Genomic DNA, 24,776 nt, shown 5'->3' on the forward strand with positions numbered 1-24,776 from the left:
AGTAGTAAGTACTACTACAGCTATAGTGAGGGATTAGAATTACCTAACAGTTTTTCTTCATATTGAAATAAATAAGAGGCATTAGTGGGTGATTGGTTAGTTTGTAATAATAGTTGTTTTGTATTCATATATCATCTTAAGTTTAATAAGGGTAGGGAAGGGACTAATCAATAAATAACAAACAAAAAGACAAAAAAATAAAGGGGGAGTGGTTGGGTGAGATAAGGGTATTTAAGTGGGAGGTGAGGGTAGGGGTGGAGGGAGAAAAGTGAGGAAGTGCTACAAATCATTGAGATTGTTTTATAATAGTTGATCCTGTGTTGTAGATTATTAGAAGTTATTGTTATTTCTTAATAGTTAAATCGTTTACAACTTGTTTGTTGTTAATGAGTGAAAAGGACATATATATAATCAAGTTAAGATATAATCTATTGTGAATCTTTATTTTTTAGAAAAATAATAAAAATTATTAATAATAAAAATAAAACAAAAATATAAAATAATTATTTATATACAATAGATCATTAGAAGGTAATTCTTGTAGTTTATTGTTGTTATTTCTCACTATTTTAGGAATAAGATATTGTTGATCATCATTTTTTAACTGTACTAAAGGTTCAACTTAGCAAAAAAGAGTGAATACAGGACGCTTGTTCTTTTTATTATTGTACTTTATTATAGTTTTAAGAATAATACAATCAAAGCTTACTTTTGTTTCATATAATGTAAGAGGTCTTAACAATGTGGTCAAGAGAAGACGTATATTAGATAATTTGGCACACAACAAGGCAGACACAGCAACCTTACAAGAAACTCATCTACACACACGCAAGAGAGGATCCTGTGCTCAAAGCGAAATGGATCCAAACCCAACATCATGCCGCTGGTTCATCTAAATCGCGAGGGGTCTCGATTTTGATTTCCAAATCAGTCAGATATCATCAGAAAGCAATCTGCAAAGATCCTAATGGTAGATTTTTATTTATAAAGGCTACAATAGAAAATCAACAGTTCACAATAGCATCAATTTATGCCCCTAATTTAAACCAAATAAATAGCATAAAAGAAATACTGAATAAACTTCAAGATTTCAGGAGGGAGAAGTGTTAATTGGGTGTGACCTCAATTATATTAACTATTATTTGGATAAATCACATCATAGGCATAACTATACTTCGCTTACACTGCAAAATACAAAATTGGCATCATTGAAAAAGCATATCTTAATAGACATACGGCGACTTATGCATGGCAATGAAAGACTATACATATTATTCAGCAAGACATAACACACATACCAGGATAGATTATACTTTAGTAGCAGAAGAATTAAGAAACACCATTATTAGCTCGAAAATTGGAAACATCACGTGGTCCGATCACGCATGGACAACTTGCACAGTTTCACTAAATATGAATTCAAGACCTGAAAGACATTGGACATTTAATAAAGCATTACTTTACAATGAAAATATCTCCAAACAAATAAGACAAGCCATAGAAAATTATCTAAAAGACAATAACTCACCTGATATATTACCTCATATAAAATGGGACGCTTTCAAAGCTGTCTTAAGAGGCCAAATTATTTCCATTGCAGCCTATGAAAAGAAAAAGAAAAAGACATACAAACAAGTTGTATTGGATAATATCAAAGAACCAGAATGACAACATAAAGAAAAGGGCAGTAAGAAAATATACAGAAACTATTAAATGAACGTAAGATATTGAATACAATGGAACCAAATCACGTTAAATTTTTTTTTTACTTTATCTTAAACAAAAACACGCCTTTATCTCACCCAAGCAATTAAAATTGTTAGCTTGGCATGATAAAGAAAAAAGAGCCTCCAGAGTGATAAATGCAATTCAAGATTCTAAAGGTAAGATTTGTAACAACCCACAAGATATTACAAAAGTTTTTGGAGAATACTATGAAAACTTATATACCTCTCAAGAACCATCTTTAGAGTCAATTCAGGTTTTTTTTATAAAGAATAAATTAATAAAAGAACTTGAAGAATATAAACAATTACTAAATAGCTCAATCACCACTAAAGAAATTCAAGATGCCATTCACAAGCTAAAAAATAATTAAACAGCAGGCCCTGACGGCTTTCCGTCAGAATTTTATTAAAAATTTGCACCGTCAATTATACAAATGTTAACTGAAGTATGTAATAACTTATCAGAAATCGGTCAGCTTCCTCAGACGTGGAGTGAAGCCACTATTACAGTAATCCGTAAAGCAAATAAAAACCCTCTTACCCTTTCTTCATCCCATCCCATCTCACTTTTAAACCAGGACTATAAGTTGTTCACCTCTATTATCACAAGTCGCATAGATGTCTTTATCAACCATTACGTACACAAGGATCAATCTGGATTCATACCATAATAATAATAACATTCGATTTATATACCGCCCTTCAGGACAACTTAATGCCCACTCAGAGCGGTTTACAAAGTGTTATTATTACCCCACAACAATCACCCTGTGAGGTGGGTGGGGCTAAGAGAGCTCAAGAGAACTGTGACTCGCCCAAGGTCACCCAGCTGGCTTTGTGGAGGAGTAGGGAATCAAACCCAGCTCTCCAGATTAGAGTCCCGTGCTCTTAACCACTACACCAGGTAGAGACATTGCAGATAATATTAAAAAAACTCTTAATATTTTGGCTATTTGCAAACAAAAGAATATACAATCATTATTGCTTTCTTTAGATGTTGAAAAAGCTTTTGATTTGGTTGAAACAATTTATCTTCACTCTATTATGAAATTTATGAATTTTGGGAGCAAGATCAAACAGACACTAGGTACAATTTACTCTCAGGCAAAGGCAAGAGTGAAAAATAATATTCTATCTTCAAAAGAAATACGTTTAACAAGAGGCACCAGACAAGGTTGTCCCTTATCTCCTTTGTTATTTGCTCTAGCAATAGAGCCTTTGGCGGAAATTATTCACAACAATAATTTATGGAATAAAATCAGAAATCCAAACACATAAAATTAGTCTTTTTGCAATTTGATATGCTTTTGTCTATCGCCAATCCAGAAAAAACCTTGTCTGAATTACAGAAAATTCTTGAAGCTTTTGCACAAATCTCAGGTCTTAAAATTAATACTGCAAAATGAGTAATAATGCCTGTTAATGTATCAAAATCACAGATAAATAAGTTATAATCAACATACGAATATAAATGGGTTGAAAAATATTTACCATATCTTGGTGTTAATATCCCATCGAATTTGAACTGTCTTATAAAATTGAATCATCTGTTAAAAATTAAAGACATAAAAAAAGACTTATTTGACTGGAACAAACAATCATTCTCCTGGTTTGACAGATACCATTTAATTAAGGCCTTTATATTTCCAAAATTAATCTTTCTGTTTCGCACATTGTTAATAACAATTCCTCACAGCTTAGTGAAACAATGGCAATCTATTTTCAACAATTTTCTTTGGAACTATAAGAAACCTAGAATAGCTTTTACCATATTATGACTAGGCATGTGCGGTTCAGGAATCCTATTTGGAAAAAATGCCCAAATTGGACCTGATCCATAAAGATTCGGGATTTCCAAATCAAAGCTTTCTGAAGAATTCGTAATGCTTCAGAAAGCTTCGGGGCTGAGTTTAAAGGGCCCCGTCTCTGCTTTAAACATCACCCTAGCCCCAGCCCCTCAGCCCCACCCCACTTACCTTTACAGCCAGTGTCGGCGGCAGCAGTGGCTCCGGCCCTCCCCGATGCCTGCGGGGCTGAGGAGCAGTAGAGGAGGCAGAGAAAGCCCTTCCCGCCCCTCAAATGGCCACCGCGGTGCCACAGCCATTTGAGGGGCAGGAAGGGCCGGAGGAGGCAGCTCTGGCCTTCCCCACCACCCTGCAGGTTCAGGAGGCGGTGCAGTGGCAGAGGAGCCAACTGGCTCCAGGCCGTAGCAGCCTCATGCTGCCATGGCTGCAGCTGCTGCCACCATCACTGCTGTGGTGCCGTGGCGCCGGCCCGCCACCCAGCTGATCCCCCTCCCCCTCCAGCCAGGTAAGTGGGAGGGGGTGGAGGGGTTGCACCAGGGGGGGTGGGGGAGTTGCTCCCCCTCACTTCAGTATGCTCCATATATTTACGGAGCATACTGAAATGAATTGTCTGAATTTTTCTCCCACTTCGGGTAAACCCGAATCTTTTCAGGATGCGCACCCCTATTTACGACAACACAGCCAAAATGGGAGATTTAATTACACAGATTTTTTGCATACTTAGAAGCCTCTCAGTTAACAAAAATAGTTCAAATTTTAGGTAACAAAGAAGACTCTGCTTGGACAAACTTTTTTAGTTCCTCATATAAACCATTAACATTACAGGAAACAATATGGTGTACTCGTAAAAATCGCCCTTCATTTAAAACTGAAAATATCCTATTAGAAAACCTTTTAGCTACCTGGGATAAATATAGATCGAAACTGGTACCTATATCAAGATTTTCTACTATATATATATATATGCAATCATGATCCCCTATGAAGGCCCAAAAATTATTTTATAAGCAAAAGTCAACTTTTGACAGTATAAGACTTGAAGATATTGCTACACAAAAAGGACTTTTATAGAAAAAAGATTTGGAACTTCGTGTACAATGTCCAATCCCGTGGTTCTCTTACTTGCAACTACAACATATGGTAAATCAAATAAAACTGAAAGCTATCATGCAAGCTCAGAAAACCAATTTTGAGGAAATCCTAAACTATGAAAATAAAAGATTCTATATCAAAAATATATAAAATCATTATTAACCTAACTAAACCTCCTAAATATGGTTATCAGAATAAATGGCAGCAGGATTGTAACATATCTATTAATCCAAATCAATGGAAACAGATATGGTCTTCCAAAAACCTAAGCTCTCAGTTAGTTAATACAAAACTTCAAACTTTTAAGATCTTGAATCACTGGTACCTAACTCGCAGAAAAATATCTAAAATATGTCCATCTAATTCACCCTACTGCTGGAAAAAATGTGGTGTATATGGTTCATATGCACACAGCTGGTGGCAGTGCCCAAAGATTATGAGATTTTGGAAAGAAGTTCTCCACCAAATAGAAGAAATCTCAGGCTATAAAATACAATTTAACCCGCAAATGGTCTTCTTAGATCTCTGGCAGGATTCCACTATCCCTTTAATAAGACGTGAATTAATAAATAGCCTTTTAGTGGTGGCCAAAACACCGCTTGCAGCGAGATGGAATCAGCAAACAACTATAGATCATTGGTTTATAAAAGTGTGGGATCAATTTATACTAGAGAAAATAACATTTAATTTGCAAAAAGATACTTCACATCTACTTACCTCATTCTTTCATGAGAAATGGTGGCCTTTTTTTGAATTTATAGCTCTCTCCTCCAAACATTTTATACCAAATGATATTTGATAGTTAACTTTTCTTGTTTTGATAAGCAATGCTTAATAATGATTTAACTGTATTCTAATCTTGTTTTGAGAATTTATTGTTATTGTTACTGTTTATTCTAGTTGTTTCTTACTTGTTATGATTGTAGGACATTTTCCTAATAAAAGTGTATTTTTTTAAAAAAAGAATAACTGTTTAAATTTATGGCAATAAAGCAAGATGTAGCAAGGCGGACCCTGTTGAACCTTGCATAGTTTGGGAGGCTAGCCACCTTGAAAATGATATTGCCAAAACTGTTTCTCTTTGAAAATGTACCAGTAGTGTTTTCTAAAGGAACACTTCAAGAATGGCAAAAGGAATGTACAAAATATATATGGGCACATAAAAACACACACATAGGTCTCCCATCTAAGTTAACTAGGAGGCTCCGATTTGTACAAAATGCTGCAGCTTGGCTGTTATTAGGAGCAAGCAGGAGCATGAACACTCCCATTCTGCAGTCACTTCATTGGCTACTTATCAGTTACCATGCTCAATTCATGGTTTTGATTATTACATACAAAGCTCTTCACAGCCTTGGCCCAGCATACCTATGGGCCTCCCTCCCTATGTCCCTCCATGGCAGCTTCGCTCATCTGAACAGGGTCTCTTGCAGGTGCCACTCTGCACATGGGTGAAATCAACAGCAGCCCATACACGGGCTTTCTCTGTGGTGGCCCCTACCCTGTGGAACCCTGAGGATGTCAGGACTCGACGCCCCACTCTCCTGGCTTTCCGCAAATGATGCAAAACTGAATTATTCAAAAGGGCTTTTTACTCAGTTAGGAGGGAAGAATTGTCTCAGATGCTCCACTAACGAGTTAGGGACCGTAGACTTCACCATTGTGTTGCTTTACATCCTATCTGTTGCTTTAAGTATGTGTTCCTATGTGCTACCTGTGCTTCAAGTATGATCCTACTGTTATAGTTATATATTATCTAATATCAGTCCTAGAATTGCTTATGCTCTGTTTCAACATTTCTTCAACTCTGTATCGGGTTCTTGCTAATGCTATGCTTTGTAAATGTGTATTTATTTACCCTAGGGCATTGTTTATGGAAATGTCCTCAATATTGATTGTACTAATCTCACACTACGTAATCCACCTTGAGTCTCAGTGAGAAAAGCAGACTATAAATGACATAAATAACATAAAAATAAAAAGATATTTTGCAAAGGAAAAACAATTGAGGAGGATCAGCATGTCCTAATATAATACAGTGTTTTCAAGCTGTAATAGTGTCCGGGGTTGGGGAACCCCCCCTCCCCCAAACTTACCTCATGAACCCAGAGGGAGAAGGCTGGAGAGGATGGCGGCGGGCCCCAAGCAGCAGTCCCGACAGCAACTCAAGCCGGAGCAAGAGGGCCCATGGCTGCAACAGGCACCAGGACGGGACCCGCAGCAGCGCCAGAGGCGGAGGACGTGCTCCTGGCTGCTGAGCAGGAGGCAATGGGGCCCAGGAGGAGCACCGCAGCTGTGGTTTGTCCTGCAGCATCAGGAGGCGAGCTGAAGGCAGCCACGGCAGGTGATGGCACCGATGCAGCAGCTCGACCCGCAAAGGCTGAGAGCCAGCTGGCCTCAAAGGAGTACCGGGAGCCATGGCAGCGGGCTCACACGGGCCAAGCATGGTGCGGCCTGGCCAGCCCCACCCTGCAGAGACACCGGGTGGACTTGGATGAGAAGGAGCCCGAAGGGAGGAGAAATTCAAGGGAGATACCTGAGTGGTCCACTGGAGAAGCCATCAACGAGGGCTGGAATGAGAAAGGGTGGAACCAGGAGGAGGGGGCAGGGACTACTGAGGAAGGCTCCATAAAAGCAGGCGATCAGGGTAGGTCGATGAGGAGTAGCTGTGAGGAGACAGTGGCTAGAGCATGAGCTGGAGCCAGGGCCGTGAAGCCCTGCTCATCCAGCAGGAGGAAGAGAGGGCTGAGGGTGCAGTAAACCCCTCTCCCCCCATTTCTGAGACTCGCCCTGACACGCCCAGAAGGGGGTCAGGGGCCAACCTGGAGAGGGTCCCACTCCCTGGTTCTGAAACAAATATTAAGGATTATTAATAAGCAGATAGTTGCTGATAAGAAAGCACTGTGGTTTATTATTGAGAAAGAAGTAAGGAAGTAAGATCTCATTGGTTTACATCCCATGGTACTCAGCTAATATAGATTCTTTTAAAAGCATATTTTTATATGAAAATCCTCAAGCATTATGGAGGTCAGAAGAAGGGGGCGTGGCTTCGATGGCTCACTGAGCAGAAGCCATTATCTGCTGCTCCCAGGTCTCTCACTCTTAAAATAGTTTTAACTTACTATTTTGAAACAAATTAGTCTTGGAAAACACCACCTAAGGCTTCTAAGGCTAAGCAGAAACAAAAGACTGTTGGGGAAGTTTCTTCGTTATAGGATTTTTTCACTTTGGAGAAGCAGCCAGCAGCTCCACAGCCCCGTCGAGCCATGGAGACATAAATACTGCGGGCTCTCTCCTAATGTCAACATTTCTACTAGAAGTCTTGAAGAAACAGCAACAAGAATTAAAACAAGATATGTTGGATATGTGTATCCACCCAGAGCCTCTCATCCTCCATCCCTGCCAGTTCACCAGACTGCACAGGACTCCTAGGAGCCTCTAAGAGCTCTGGTCATTAGTTTGAAGCACCCTTGCTTCCGGGTTCTTTTTTGAGTGTTTGTACCTCCTTAGCAAGTAACACTGGACAGGTCCAAGCTGGGAAATTCCTGGAGACTTGGGAGGTGGAGCCTGGAGAAGATGGGGTTTGTGGAGGGAAGAGGCCTCAGAATGGTATAATGCCATACAGTCCACCCTCCAAAGCAGCCATTTTCTCCAGGTGAACTGATCTCTGTCACCTGGAGATCAGTTGTAATTCCGGGAGATCTTCAGCCACCACCTGGAGGCTGGCAACCCTAGGACACAGGCTGGTAAAAAAAATATAAGGAATTTATTATAGAAAGAACACAGGAACGTATGCTAGGCAGAAACCGCTCATGAAAGCATTTAGGCAAGGCAAAAACAAATAACAGCTTGCTAATCTATGTTCTTATCTAGCTAAAATACTACTTTGCCAACTATCTGTCTAAATATTCTCTGAGTTGGTTCCAAGGCCGGTTGTTCCTACCAAAGTCCATCCATGCCAGCTCATTCTAGGCCTCCTGGAGCTGGTATGGAGCTAGAAGCTCTCCTCTTCTACAGCTGGTTGCTGGCAGTGATTGCAAGATAGCATAGCTGGTCATGTAGCAGGGTTTCGTGTTCCCAAGAATTGAGACCAAACAGAATCTTCAGGAAGGAATGATGTTTATTGCCGGCAGAGCCCAGTGTGGCTATCACCACAAAGAACTGAGCTCCAGTATAAGGAAGCAACCTCTCTGATATAGCACAGCTTACAGTTACGTCACAGAAGGTGGTCATTCACTAGCTAACGGTTATAATTTGTTTATCATTATCTAGCTCCATCATCAAGATCATTGCCCCAGACATGACCTTTTCTGAGTGTGGCATAAATTCAAACAAATTCTCCTAAATCATCAGTCTTATCTTTCAAGCAGTCTATTCTGAGATACACAATGCTGTAACTTCCTCTTTTCCCGAGCTGCAAGCTTCCTGTTTCAACAGTATCTAGCTGAGTCAACCTCACAGCTATATTTTAATTTGAAGAAGGATTTTATTTAATCTTTCTAAATGTTAGTTAATCAGAACAGTATTATAACACTTATTAGTTAATAATCAATTTCCTCGGTCCTAAAACAACTTCCTTGGTCTACATAAATTCAATTAGCTAAGAATAACAGACAGTGTTAAATTTAAGCAAGAGACAAGCTGTTTGAAGCAAGCTGAAAGTGATTAGAGAGACCATTGTTCATAACTATTGGCTATGTGTTAAATTTACCAATTTCCTCGGCTACATTTCCCCCCTTTTCGGCCTTGATAGCGAAGCAGAAGAGGCCGAACAATAACAGTATATCTTCCCTCTAGGGTCAATACGCCCCCTCCTCCTCATCAGGTCCTGAGGACTCTAAGCTGCGCATTTTAAGTAAGCACACCCTTTCTGGGGACAGTGTCAGTAATTGGGCCGCAGGTGGGGCTCCCTTACTGGGCAGAGGCGACACTGGAGTTGCTAACATTGTCAATTTTTGAAACAGTAGACTGTATTAAGCAAATAATGCATGAAATATAATAAGGAAGAAATATAATTTCAGTTAGAGCACACCCCCACTAAGAGCAAAGCCTTTTCTACCAGCTTTCCCTTAAGATAACACACACCAGCAAGATACTTATGATGACATTGATCAGAAATTAAGTCTGGATATAATGTTAGGATGCCTCTCTTGTGGTGGCATCTCCTGGAGTGGGAGAGCAGGAGGAGTAGACAGGAAACAACGAGGACAAGATGTATTATTATAATGCTGACAGCCACAGTCAGGACAAACTATTTCTTGGATACCTGTCCTAAACTTATAGAAGCAATAGAAAAGGAAAACAAAACACAGGAAAAGTGCACAACCAGTAAAAGTATAGGAGAAAACACGAAAAAAACATTAACTGTTACTGTAGTCCACCGATGATTGTAGCCGAGGAAATTGGTAAATTTAACACATAGCCAATAGTTATGAACAATGGTCTCTCTAATCACTTTCAGCTTGCTTCAAACAGCTTGTCTCTTGCTTAAATTTAACACTGTCTGTTATTCTTAGCTAATTGAATTTATGTAGACCAAGGAAGTTGTTTTAGGACCGAGGAAATTGATTATTAACTAATAAGTGTTATAATACTGTTCTGATTAACTAACATTTAGAAGGATTAGGTAAATCTTTCTTCAGTATAAAATACAGCTGACAAGCTGACTCAGCTAGATACTGTTGAAACAGGAAGCTTGTAGCTTGAAAAAGAGGAAGTTACAGCATTGTGTATCTTAGAATAGACTGCTTAGAAGCGTAAGACTGATTATTTATGAGAATATGTCTGAATTTATGCCGCACTAAGGAAAGGTCATGTCTGGAGCAATGGTCTTGATGATAAGGATTTTGTTATCTAAAATAACCTGCACTCAAAGTGAAAGCAGAAGCAACGTAGACATGTTTATCTAAAATGTCAGTTGAAGTGCCTCGCTGTTAAATGAGAAAACAGATGTATTTTATATGAAATGAGCTCAGCTTACCCGGATACCAACACCATGTGATGTGTCTATATGCTGAATGTATAAAATGAGGAACTGTGAATGAATCGAGAGCTCAGTTCTTTGTGGTGATAGCCACACTGGGCTCTGCCGGCAATAAACTTCATTCCTTCCTGAAGATTCTGTTTGGTCTCAATTCTTGGGAACGAGATAGCCTGCTACATTTTGGGGGCTCGTCCGGGATTGAGGGGACCATTGGGGTGCCCCCTTGACCCCCAGTCCGTGGCCGCTGGTTCCAGACTGGTAGTGGACCTGTGGGCGCCCCCTGAGTTTTTCAGGAGCAGGCCCTGCCTTCCTCGGGTGTCAGCGGTGCGCCACTGGGGCGTCAACGACCCGGTGACGGAATCAGGAACGAGTGATCCAGGAAAGTCCCGGGACAAGTAAGTATGGAGTAACTGGGGTTACCGTTTCCTTTTGAAACGAAGAGGGGCTTGATCACCCCCTAGCACGGCCCAAGTAGGGGAGTCGGTGGGACTCTTCCGAACCCGCTGTTGCTGTAGGTACTGGGTTGGAAACTTGTCGTGTGAATGACATGAATGGAACGCCATAAGGCGATCGGTGTATTGAATCTCTGAGACGCAGTTCCTGGCTGGGCGACTTCGTCAGGTCGTCAAAGACGAGAAGCGTTTGCGTAGGGACCCCTGAGAAACAGACCCCCTACTGTTTCTTGCTGTTATTTGTTCTCCCTAGTCTGTCTTGTCTTGTCTGGGCTCTGTGTTGATAATGGGAGGTTCATGCTCATCCCCAGAAAATACCCCCCTGGCATTGATGTTGAAACATTTCCAGGAGGTGTGTGGAGGATGGGTTCAGTCAGGGGAGAATCCAACCCCTGAGCTGTTGGAAATTTTCTGTACCTTAGAGTGGCCTACATTTGATTTAGGCAGGCCAAAGGAAGGGACTTTTGATGAAACAACTGCCCTAGATGTTTATCACTTTACTCTTAAGTATCATGATGATCAGATTATATATGCACAGTCATGGTTTGATACTTGTTTGAATCCCCCTCCCTGGGTTAAGAACTGGCCGGGGTACCGGGCTAGGAAGAAGGAGGTGCAGCTTATGGCCCTAGGGAAAGGAAGGAGGATGAATCCACAGTCAAGAAGGCGACCACCAAAGGGAGGCATTTATCCTGTGGTGCCAGTAAAGCGAGATACTGCCTGCCCCACTGCCCCTCTAGAAGCTAGACTCCAGCCAAAGGCTAAACCTGTTAAACAAACCCAAGAAGAAGAGGTGCCCCCACCACCATATGCTCCCTCACTGCCTAGAGGAGGAGAGAGAGTGGAAGGGCCTGTAGAAGAGCAAGTAGGGGGATCTGTGGGTAGACCAAGAAACCCCTCCAATGCTATCCCTGCCAAAACCAGATCTCAGACACGGAAAGAAGATGCAGAGGCAGAAGATGAGTATAAAGATATCCCAGAGCTAGAAAAAGAAGGGGAAGAGAGCAATGTCTATCCCTTGAAGGAAACTAAAGCCTGTCCCCTAAGAGAGACAATGGACCCTCGCTCTGGGACCTTGCACTTAATATATATACCATTTACAACTACTGATCTGTACAATTGGAAGACTCAAACACCTCCATTCTCAGATCAGCCAGAACCGGTGACTACTTTGTTTCAGTCCATAATTAATAGCCATAAACCAACTTGGCAGGACTGTAACCAGCTCCTGATCACGTTCTTCAATACAGAGGAACGCAAACGTATTATACAAGGCGCTAGGAAATACCTAGCAAAGCTAGTGAAAGAAGGGGAGGATGCAGAAACAAAAGGTGAAAAAGGCATTTCCTATGGCAAATCCGAACCGGGATGCCAATGAAGAGGGAGGCATGGCTAAACTAACCAGGTACCAGCAAGCCCTGATGCAAGGGATAAAGGCTGCAGGAAAAAGAAAAATACAAGAGTGTCAACAAGGACCAAATGAGCCTCCTGGTGCTTTTCTAGAAAGGGTCTACCAGACCTACCGTCAATACACTCCCTATGTCCCAGAAGCAGAAGAAAATAGAAGAATGGTTTTGAACACTTTTGTCACCCAAGCAGCAGGGGACATTAGAAGGAAAATACAGAAGCAAGAAGGGTTCCTGGGAATGAATATAGAGCAGCTGCTTGAAATTGCCCATAAAGTTTTTTCTAATTGTGAACAGGAAGCACAAAGAGAGACTGATAGGAAAATGAAAAAGAAGGCAGAATTGCTGGCTGTAGCACTGGCCCAGCAGCCCCAACAGGGACAGTACCCCCCTGGAAGGGGACGTATGGGGGGTACCCTGAGAGAGAGAAGAGGAGGCAGACAGCCCCTAGATTTTGAAACATGTGCGTGGTGTTTTAAAAGAGGGCACTGGAAAGATGAGTGCAAAGAGAGGCTACAGAGTATCAGGGGATGTGGAAGAGGACGAGATGATAGAAGAAGGAAGAGATGGGACCCCCAGAGCCGAGGGGAAGTCCGAAATGGAATGTATAAAAGATGAGGACCAGCCATGGAAGCAGCATTAAGAGAGAACAAATATGGGTGGCAAATAAACTCTGAATGGGACAAAGAATGGGAGGCATAGGCCAGACTGAGCACCTACAATCTTGGCCCCCAGGAGCCCATGGTTGAAATTTGCATGGGGAGCCAAAATATTTCTTTCTTAACGGACACTGGAGCTGAACATTCAGTAGTAACTCAGCCAGTAGTCCCAGTGACAGATAAAACAATCATTGTAAGGGGATTTGTTATGAGGCTACCCAGAAGTTGCTAAAGGTGCTATACAAAGCTGGCTACAAAGTGTCACAGAAGAAAGCACAGCTCTGTCAGCCCCAAGTAAAATATTTGGGATTTGATATATCAGAAGGAATCAGGTCCCTGGGCCATGAATGCAAGGAAGCAGTCTGCTCCATTCCAGAGCCCTCCTCCAGGAGGCGAGTGTGTGAATTTCTGAAGTCTGCAGGGTATTGCCAAATTTGGATTCCCAACTTTGCAGAAACAGCAAAGCCCCTTTATGAAGCTACAAAGGGGGGAGAACGGGATCCTTTTTCTGTGGGGAAAAGAGCAGAAGCAAGCATTCCAGACTCTTAAAGGACAGTTGCTGGAAGCCCCTGCCCTGGGTCTGCCAGACCTTATGAAGCCTTTTTGCTTGTCTGTGCATAAGAGGAATGGCACAGCAGCTGGAGTATTAACCCAGCTTCTGGGAAATTGGGAGAGGCCAGTAGCATACCTGTCTAAGCAGTTGGATGCTGTAGCAAAAGGCTGGTCAGCTTGTCTCCGTGCAGTAGGAGCCACAGCAGAGCTAGTCAAAGATTCGCAGAAGCTGACTTTGGGACCGAAGGTCTGTGTTAAAGTCCCACATTCTGTGCTCGCCCTGATGGACTACAGGGAAGAGATTTGTTCACAAATGTATGCATGACCACGTATCAGAGATTGCTGAAAACCCACAAGTGGAGCTAACTGTAATTAGTGCTCTCAACTCAGCATCCTTACTGCCAGTAGATGAGGAGAGCCCAACCCTTGATTGTCTCCGAACCACTGATGAAGTTTACTCTAGCCGAAAGGACCTGACTAATGTCCCATGCCAAACCCAGATATTGATTATTTTACTGATGGCAGCAGCTTTGTCGAAAATGGGGTTAGAAACGCAAGGTATGCAGTAGTAACTTGGACAAAGAATATAGAAGCTAAACCCTTGCCACCCAATACCTCTGCTCAGAAAACTGAACTTATTGCGTTAACCAGAGCCCTTCAGCTAGCAGAGGGATTGAAAGTTAATATTTGGACTGACTCTAAATGTGCATTTCTGACCCTGCATGCCCATGGAGCTTTGTATAAAGAAAAGGGCCTCATTACTGCTTCAGGGAGAGGAATTAAAAATGGACCTGAGATTTTGCAACTGCTCCAAGCCGTAAATGCCCCACTGAAAGTAGCTGTTATGCACTGCCGTGCCCACTAGAAGCCACTGAGCCCAGTGGTAAAAGGGAACCGTCGGGCAGATGAAGCAGCTAAGGCGGCTGCCAGGGAAGAGCATTTACAGTCGTTGAGCCTTCAGTGCCCTCTTTTCCAAGTCCAGATGTCTGATTGGACTCCAAAGTATTCCCATGAGGAGGAGGACTAAGCTAGTCCTCAGAATACCCGGAGATGTGATGGCTGGCTTCCGTTTCCAGATAGAAGACTCTTTAGGCCAGAATCAATTGCTCATGCAGTAGTAAAAGCTGCCCGTGAAGCCACTCATTGGCTTCGGAACAAGAAAGCACATCTACTCTGTTCTTTGACCTTTCTTCTACGCTGCAGGGACACAAGAACCATTCCATCTTTTCTCACAACTAAAAGAATCTTCAAAACCACACAGGCGAACCGCATTTATGACCGTCTAGAACAGGCCCTCTTACGTGAGAGAATCCACACTACCCGCAGAGAACTTGCTGCCACAGACAAGGAGCTATTTTGCTTGCATATCAACACCAGCCATAAAATGAGAAGTCAGGATTGGGACAAGGTTGATAATCTCACCTACAGGAAGATGGAACAAGTGTTTACCAACCACACATCCAGAAGAATGAACAGAGCATGGGCTCCAGTTCTGAAAAACACCAGGCCAACAAAACACTCCACACCCGACAATAGCCCTGCAGAGAAGATTAGCACATCAAGCACCAATCCATATGCAAAAGAACCTCCTCAGGTTACAGTGAAGCCTCCCGCCATTAGCATTCCACACCCTGGGAAACTCTTACAGAATGACTCAGCTCAACCCCACCCCTCCTGAGTAGATACAAATGACCTACATCTTTTCCACACTGTGACACTGAGAGATCTCTGTCTTTTGGTGCTACACCTCTGAAGATGCCAGCCACAGCTGCTGGCGAAACGTCAGGAACTACAATGCCAAGACCACGGCAATACAGCCCGGAAAACCCCCAACAACCATCGTTCTCCGGCCGTGAAAGCCTTCGACAATACGCCAAAGAGGTAGTTCGGTGTCTCTTAAAGGAAATTGTAGGACGGTGGGGTCTGCCAGCAGTTATTTGAAATTGTCCCCATTTGAGTTAATGTTTGGTAGGCCACCTCCTATTTTACAAGGTGTTACAGGAAACCCTTGTCAGTTGGGAAATCTGTGACTCAGGGAACAAGTTGTGTCCCTGGGCAAGACTTTGCAGAAAATTCAAAAGTATGTAGGAAAAACAATAGCCTTTGCCAGTGTTTAATCCAGTCCATAAGTTTCAGCCAAAAGATGAGATTTGGGTAAAGGACTGGCAAGTAATTCTAATGGGACCTAAATAGAAGGGCCCATACACTGTCCTGTTAGCAACTCCCACTGCTGTAAAGGTAAAAGGCATTGCAGCTTGAGTTCATTGGACTAATATTAAACCTGCTGCCACGCCTTGAGTTTCAGAGATCTGTCCAGACGATGCCCTCCGTCTCTGACTGAAGAAGCTACCCTCTGGATCTCAGCCTACCGGAAAAGGCTGAGATTCACAGGCAACAGTTCCGGGGCCTGGTACCTGAGCACTCCAGAAGGCCGTTCAGGTTCTGAAGAAGCTCTGGTCTAGCCACTCCTGGGCTGGCTAGTCTACCCACAGCTGAAGCTTTGATCATTGGTGGACTACAGTAACAGTTAATGTTTTTTTCGTGTTTTCTCCTATACTTTTACTGGTTGTGCACTTTTCCTGTGTTTTGTTTTCCTTTTCTATTGCTTCTATAAGTTTAGGACAGGTATCCAAGAAATAGTTTGTCCTGACTGTGGCTGTCAGCATTATAATAATACACCTTGTCCTCGTTGTTTCCTGTCTACTCCTCCTGCTCTCCCACTCCAGGAGATGCCACCACAAGAGAGGCATCCTAACATTATATCCAGACTTAATTTCTGATCAATGTCATCATAAGTATCTTGCTGGTGTGTGTTATCTTAAGGGAAAGCTGGTAGAAAAGGCTTTGCTCTTAGTGGGGGTGTGCTCTAACTGAAATTATATTTCTTCCTTATTATATTTCATGCATTATTTGCTTAATACAGTCTACTGTTTCAAAAATTGACAATGTTAGCAACTCCAGTGTCGCCTCTGCCCAGTAAGGGAGCCCCACCTGCGGCCCAATTACTGACACTGTCCCCAGAAAGGGTGCGCTTACTTAAAATGCGCAGCTTAGAGTCCTCAGGACCTGATGAGGAGGAGGGGGCGTATTGACCCTAGAGGGAAGATATACTGTTATTGTTCGGCCTCTTCTGCTTCGCTATCAAGGCCGAAAAGGGGGGAAATGTAGCCGAGGAAATTGGTAAATTTAACACATAGCCAATAGTTATGAACAATGGTCTCTCTAATCACTTTCAGCTTGCTTCAAACAGCTTGTCTCTTGCTTAAATTTAACACTGTCTGTTATTCTTAGCTAATTGAATTTATGTAGACCAAGGAAGTTGTTTTAGGACCGAGGAAATTGATTATTAACTAATAAGTGTTATAATACTGTTCTGATTAACTAACATTTAGAAGGATTAGGTAAATCTTTCTTCAGTATAAAATACAGCTGACAAGCTGACTCAGCTAGATACTGTTGAAACAGGAAGCTTGTAGCTTGAAAAAGAGGAAGTTACAGCATTGTGTATCTTAGAATAGACTGCTTAGAAGCGTAAGACTGATTATTTATGAGAATATGTCTGAATTTATGCCGCACTAAGGAAAGGTCATGTCTGGAGCAATGGTCTTGATGATAAGGATTTTGTTATCTAAAATAACCTGCACTCAAAGTGAAAGCAGAAGCAACGTAGACATGTTTATCTAAAATGTCAGTTGAAGTGCCTCGCTGTTAAATGAGAAAACAGATGTATTTTATATGAAATGAGCTCAGCTTACCCGGATACCAACACCATGTGATGTGTCTATATGCTGAATGTATAAAATGAGGAACTGTGAATGAATCGAGAGCTCAGTTCTTTGTGGTGATAGCCACACTGGGCTCTGCCGGCAATAAACTTCATTCCTTCCTGAAGATTCTGTTTGGTCTCAATTCTTGGGAACGAGATAGCCTGCTACATGATCAAAGCTTCAGCTGTGGGTAGACTAGCCAGCCCAGGAGTGGCTAGACCAGAGCTTCTTCAGAACCTGAACAGCCTTCTGGAGTGCTCAGGTACCAGGCCCCGGAACTGTTGCCTGTGAATCTCAGCCTTTTCCGGTAGGCTGAGATCCAGAGGGTAGCTTCTTCAGTCAGAGACGGAGGGCATCGTCTGGACAGATCTCTGAAACTCAAGGCGTGGCAGCAGGTTTAATATTAGTCCAATGAACTCAAGCTGCAATGCCTTTTACCTTTACAGCAGTGGGAGTTGCTAACAGGACAGTGTATGGGCCCTTCTATTTAGGTCCCATTAGAATTACTTGCCAGTCCTTTACCCAAATCTCATCTTTTGGCTGAAACTTATGGACTGGATTAAACACTGGCAAAGGCTATTGTTTTTCTACATACTTTTGAATTTTCTGCAAAGTTTTACCCAGGGCTATAACTTGTTCCCTGAGTCTCAGATCTCCCAACTGACAAGGGTTTCCTGTAACACCTTGTAAAATAGGAGGTGGCCTACCAAACATTAACTCAAATGGGGACATTTTCAAATAACTGCTGGCAGACCCCACCGTCCTACAATTTCCTTTAAGAGACACCGAACTACCTCTTTGGCCTTTTCAGTTTTACAAGGAAATGCTTTTACTCACCCAGAATATGAGTCAACAAACACTGACAAGTATCGGAATACTTGGTACCGTGGCAATTCAGTAAAATCTACAACTAGTGACTGAAATGGCAGAGACCCCGGGGGTTGGAACTCAGGAGGTGGACCTGGTCCTTGTCGGGGGTTGTTTCTGGCACACACGACACAACTTCTGGAAACAGCTGCACACAGTCCATGTAGTTTATATACAAATCCTTGTTTAGTAACTCTGCTAGTGCTGACTTTCCATAATGAGTGGCTTCATGGGCAGCTTTTACTACTGCATGAGCAATTGATTCTGGCTTAAAGAGTCTTCTATCTGGAAACGGAAGCCAGCCATCACATCTCTGGGTATTCTGAGGACTAGTCTAGTCTTCCTCCTCATGGGAATACTCTGGAGTCCAATTAGACATCTGGACTTGGAAAAGGACATTGAAAATGGGATGGCTGCAAAAATTCTTCTCTGGCCGCTGCAATGCATGACAGTTACTTTTTAAAGGCTTGGAGCAATTGCAAAATCTCAGGTCCACTTTTAATTCGTTTTCGTGAAGCAGTGATGAGACCTTTCTCTTTATATAAAGCTCCATGAGCATGCAGAGTAAGAAATACATATTTAGAATCTGTCCAAATGTTAACCTTTTAATCCTCCTGCTAATTGAAGAGCTCTGGTTAAAGCAGCAAGTTCAGCTTTCTGAGCAGAGGTATTGGGTGGCAAGTGTTTAGCTTCTATATTCTTTGTCCAAGTTACTACTGCATACCCTGCCTTTTTTAACCCCATTTTCGACAAAGCTGCTGCCATCAGTAAAATAATCAATATCTGGGTTTGGCATGGGACATCAGTCAGGTCCTTTCGGCTAGAGTAAACTTCATCAATGGTTCGGAGACAATCAAGGGTTGGGCTCTCCTCATCTACTGGTAGTAAGAATGCTGAGTTGAGAGCACTAATTACAGTTAGCTCCACTTGTGGGTTTTCAGCAATCTCTGATACGTGGTCATGCATACATTTGTGAACAAATCTCTTCCCTGTAGTCCATCAGGGCGAGCACAGAATGTGGGACTTTAACACAGACCTTCGGTCCCAAAGTCAGCTTCTGCGAATCTTTGACTAGCTCTGCTGTGGCTGCTACAGCACGGAGACAGGCTGGCCAGCCTTTTGCTACAGCATCCAACTGCTTAGACAGGTATGCTACTGGCCTTTCTTAATTTCCCAGATGCTGGGTTAATACTCCAGCTGCTGTGCCATTCCTCTTATGCACAGAAGAGCAAAAAGGCTTCATAAGGTCTGGCAGACCCAGGGCAGGGGCTTCCAGCAACTGTCCTTTAAGAGTCTGGAATGCTTGCTTCTGCTCTTTTCCCCACAAAAAAAGGATCCCGTTCTCCCCCCTTTGTAGCTTCATAAAGGGGCTTTGCTGTTTCTGCAAAGTTGGGAATCCAAATTTGGCAATACCCTGCAGACCCCAGAAATTCTCGCACTCGCCTTCTGGAGGAGGGCTCTGGAATGGAGCAGACTGCTTCCTTGCATTCATGGCCCAGGGACCTGATTCCTTCTGATATATCAAATCCCAAATATTTTACTGACAGAGCTGTGCTTTCTTCTGTGACACTTTGTAGCCAGCTTTGTATAGCACCTTTAGCAACTTCTGGGTAGCCTCATAACAAATCCCCTTACAATGATTGTTTTATCTGTCACTGGGACTACTGGCTGAGTTACTACTGAACGTTCAGCTCCAGTGTCCGTTAAGAAAGAAATATTTTGGCTCCCCATGCAAATTTTAACCATGGGTTCCTGGGGCCAAGATTGAAGGTGCTCAGTCTGGCCTATGCCTCCCATTCTTTGTCCCATTCAGAGTTTATTTGCCACCCATATTTGTTCTTTCTTAATGCTGCTTCCATGGCTGGTCCTCATCTTTTATACATTCCATCTCGGACTTCCCCTCGGCTCTGGGGGTCCCATCTCGTCCTCTTCTATCATCTCGTCCTCTTCCACATCCCCTGATACTCTGTAGCCTCTCTTTGCACTCATCTTTCCAGTGCCCTCTTTTAAAACACCACGCACATGTTTCAAAATCTAGGGGCTGCTTGCCTCCTCTTCTCTCTCTCAGGGTACCCCCCATACGTCCCCTTCCAGGGGGGGTACTGTCTCTGTTGGGGCTGCTGGGCCGGTGCTACAGCCAACAATTCTGCCTTCTTTTTCATTTTCCTATCAGTCTCTCTTTGTGCTTCCTGTTCACAATTAGAAAAAACTTTATGGGCAATTTCAAGCAGCTGCTCTATATTCATTCCCAGGAACCCTTCTTGCTTCTGTATTTTCCTTCTAATATCCCCTGCTGCTTGGGTGACAAAGATGTTCAAAACCATTCTCCTATTTTCTTCTGCTTCTGGGACATAGGGAGTGTATTGACGGTAGGTCTGGTAGACCCTTTCTAGGAAAGCACTGGGAGGCTCATTTGGTCCTTGTTGACACTCTTGTATTTTTCTCATATCAGTTGCCTTTTTCCCTGCAGCCTTTATTCCTTGCATCAGGGCTTGCTGGTACCTGGTTAGTTTAGCCATGCCTCCCTCTTCATTGGCATCCCGGTTCGGATTTGCCATGGGAAATGCCTTTTTCACCTTTTGTTTCTGCATCCTCCCCTTCTTTCACTAGCTTTGCTAGGTATTTCCTAGCTCCTTGTATAATACGTTTGCGTTCCTCTGTATTGAAGAACGTGATCAGGAGCTGGTTACAGTCCTGCCAAGTTGGTTTATGGCTATTAATTATGGACTGAAACAAAGTAGTCACCGGTTCTGGCTGATCTGAGAATGGAGGTGTTTGAGTCTTCCAATTGTACAGATCAGTAGTTGTAAATGGTATATATATTAAGTGCAAGGTCCCAGAGCGAGGGTCCATAGTCTCTCTTAAGGGACAGGCTTTAGTTTCCTTCAAGGGATAGACATTGCTCTCTTCCCCTTCTTTTTCTAGCTCTGGGATATCTTTATACTCATCTTCTGCCTCTGCATCTTCTTTCCGTGTCTGAGATCTGGTTTTGGCAGGGATAGCATTGGAGGGGTTTCTTGGTCCACCCACAGATCCCCCTACTTGCTCTTTTACAGGCCCTTCCACTCTCTCTCCTCCTCTAGGCAGTGAGGGAGCATATGGTGGTGGGGGCACCTCTTCTTCTTGGGTTTGTTTAACAGGTTTAGCCTTTGGCTGGAGTCTAGCTTCTAGAGGGGCAGTGGGGCAGGCAGTATCTCGCTTTACTGGCACCACAGGATAAATGCCTCCCTTTGGTGGTCGCCTTCTTGACTGTGGATTCATCCTCCTTCCTTTCCCTAGGGCCATAAGCTGCACCTCCTTCTTCCTAGCCCGGTACCCCGGCCAGTTCTTAACCCAGGGAGGGGGATTCAAACAAGTATCAAACCATGACTGTGCATATATAATCTGATCATCATGATACTTAAGAGTAAAGTGATAAACATCTAGGGCAGTTGTTTCATCAAAAGTCCCTTCCTTTGGCCTGCCTAAATCAAATGTAGGCCACTCTAAGGTACAGAAAATTTCCAACAGCTCAGGGGTTGGATTCTCCCCTGACTGAACCCATCCTCCACACACCTCCTGGAAATGTTTCAACATCAATGCCAGGGGGGTATTTTCTGGGGATGAGCATGAACCTCCCATTATCAACACAGAGCCCAGACAAGACAAGACAGTCTAGGGATTAATAACAGCAAGAAACAGTAGGGGGTCTGTTTCTCAGGGGTCCCTACGCAAACGCTTCTCGTCTTTGACGACCTGACGAAGTCACCCAGCCAGGAACTGCGTCTCAGAGATTCAATACACCGATCGCCCTAGGGCGTTCCACTCGTGTCATTCACACGACAAGTTTCCAACCCAGTACCTACAGCAACAGCGGGTTCGGAAGAGTCCCACCGACTCCCCTACTTGGGCCGTGCTAGGGGGTGATCAAGCCCCTCTTCGTTTCAAAAGGAAACGGTAACCCCAGTTACTCCATACTTACTTGTCCCGGGACTTTCCTGGATCACTCGTTCCTGATTCCGTCACCGGGTCATTGACGCCCCAGTGGCGCACCGCTGACACCCGAGGAAGGCAGGGCCTGCTCCTGAAAAACTCAGGGGGCGCCCACAGGTCCACTACCAGTCTGGAACCAGCGGCCACGGACTGGGGGTCAAGGGGGCACCCCAATGGTCCCCTCAATCCCGGAAGAACGAGCCCCCAAAATGTAGCAGGGTTTCGTGTTCCCAAGAATTGAGACCAAACAGAATCTTCAGGAAGGAATGATGTTTATTGCCGGCAGAGCCCAGTGTGGCTATCACCACAAAGAACTGAGCTCCAGTATAAGGAAGCAACCTCTCTGATATAGCACAGCTTACAGTTACGTCACAGAAGGTGGTCATTCACTAGCTAACGGTTATAATTTGTTTATCATTATCTAGCTCCATCATCAAGATCATTGCCCCAGACATGACCTTTTCTGAGTGTGGCATAAATTCAAACAAATTCTCCTAAATCATCAGTCTTATCTTTCAAGCAGTCTATTCTGAGATACACAATGCTGTAACTTCCTCTTTTCCCGAGCTACAAGCTTCCTGTTTCAACAGTATCTAGCTGAGTCAACCTCACAGCTATATTTTAATTTGAAGAAGGATTTTATTTAATCTTTCTAAATGTTAGTTAATCAGAACAGTATTATAACACTTATTAGTTAATAATCAATTTCCTCGGTCCTAAAACAACTTCCTTGGTCTACATAAATTCAATTAGCTAAGAATAACAGACAGTGTTAAATTTAAGCAAGAGACAAGCTGATTGAAGCAAGCTGAAAGTGATTAGAGAGACCATTGTTCATAACTATTGGCTATGTGTTAAATTTACCAATTTCCTCGGCTACAGTCACAACTGGACTGAATAGTGTAAAGAGGTACGTCATGTCTCAGGTAGGGTGAGCCACCTTACACTGCCACCACTCTGGGATTTAGGGTCCCTTGGGAAGGCCCAGAGTACACTCCCAACCCTTCTGACCTCGGCCAATAAACAGGCGTGGGGACCCAGCAAAGTAACAACAAACAAAAGGATTTATTTACAAGGAGGTCAGTTAATATCAAAGAAACAAAAAGCAAGGTGCCTTAGCAACAATAGATGGGTGAAAGCAAAATAAACAAAAGGCCCTAGCGCAACTGAACTCCCTGTCCCTCTGTCTACCAGGCCTGTCTTCTCACCCTACCTGGATGAGGGCCTCTCTCCCTAGCAGAAGATTCCTCTGGCCTGCTCCCTGGGAGAAAGAAAAGAGACTTTTTTCCTCCCAGACTTATATAGCACTAGCCCCCTGTGTTCTGATTGGCCAAAAAGGGCACCAAAACGGCCCAGGGGCTCCTGGGAATTGTAGGCAGGCCTACTCCCACTGCTAACAGGCTTCTGAGGCCTTGCTAGGCCTTCGTGGCACAGCCACATCATGACAAGTTAGAATGGTAGAAAGAGATAAACTGCCCAGAAACAGCGAGGCTTCTTCAAAGTGGTGGGGGCCATCAGCTCACTCAAGGAACCAATCAGGGCTCGTTACTTAATTGGACATTACTTCAGTGTGACAGTTTAGGGAGTATGGCTAGAGCTCAGAGCTGCGCTAGGCACTGAGCTTCTCAAGGCCACTTTCTCAGGAAATGATAGAAATGCAGCTAATTAACAGTGCCTGTGCCCCTGTCAGCAAACAGGCCTAGAACGATATCTTGCAGGCATGAAGACTGAACCAAAGTTTTACCCTGAATATGGTGGAACAGGGCCTGCTCCTTACAATATGATAACCCCTTTAGCTCATTGCATGGATGAACTGGAGACTCAGCATAACAAACTGCTCAAAAAGCAGAAGAAGCTATAAAGAAAGTTGCTGGCTTAGAAAAAAAGATTGAGAAGGAAAACTTCTCAAGATGGCTGGTCTAGAGAAAAAATCATGCTACTGGATTCTCATTTAAGAGATAAAAATCTGAAATTTTGTGGTTTTTTACCAAACGCTGAAGCAGCAACAGAACTTTCCATTTTTATGGCATCCTGGCTAGCTACTTTGCTAAAATTGGAGGAGGGGGTGATGCCTTTAATTGTGAGAGCCAGCCTACTGAGTTGGCAAAATAATAAATATTTCTGAGGCAAAAGCCTCTCCCAGTAGAGTTATAATAGTGACCAGACTTCCAGACAGGGTCTTTTTGAACAGAGAAAGAGGACCGAGAAGGGTAGGCTTTATTGGTCCGTGGATTTTACACCTTTGTCTAAGTCTCTGCATAATATTATCTGGAAGCACTGGAGTCTTGTATCAGACATAGAGGGATGCGAGAATCCACCATGTGTCAGCTATAGACACAGCAGAAATCTTAAAGAAATGGTGTCGCATTCGGATATAACTCAAAGAGTTGTAGTGTCCAATCTGTCTAAGGGCAATTATAGATGTGGTCATTGTGCAATCTGCCCATTGATTATAGAGGGCAATGTGCTGGAGATACCAACCTCCAATAAGAAG

The 24,776-nt window shown here is 43.2% G+C and overlaps 1 long non-coding RNA gene across 1 annotated transcript; it reads right to left on the reverse strand.

The window, feature by feature from the left end:
* Positions 1 to 739: 739 nt before the first annotated feature.
* On the reverse strand, positions 740 to 23,558 carry LOC129341493 (uncharacterized). The gene is made up of 4 exons (XR_008598126.1): positions 23,496 to 23,558; positions 8,127 to 8,367; positions 3,219 to 3,274; positions 740 to 1,601 (listed from the first exon to the last, which is right to left on the reverse strand). It is a non-coding gene; the product is annotated as an uncharacterized LOC129341493 (long non-coding RNA).
* Between the last annotated feature and the right edge of the window lie 1,218 nt (positions 23,559 to 24,776).

Source organism: Eublepharis macularius, chromosome 13, assembly GCF_028583425.1.
Source record: "Eublepharis macularius isolate TG4126 chromosome 13, MPM_Emac_v1.0, whole genome shotgun sequence".
NCBI classification, from domain to species: Eukaryota; Metazoa; Chordata; class Lepidosauria; order Squamata; family Eublepharidae; genus Eublepharis; species Eublepharis macularius.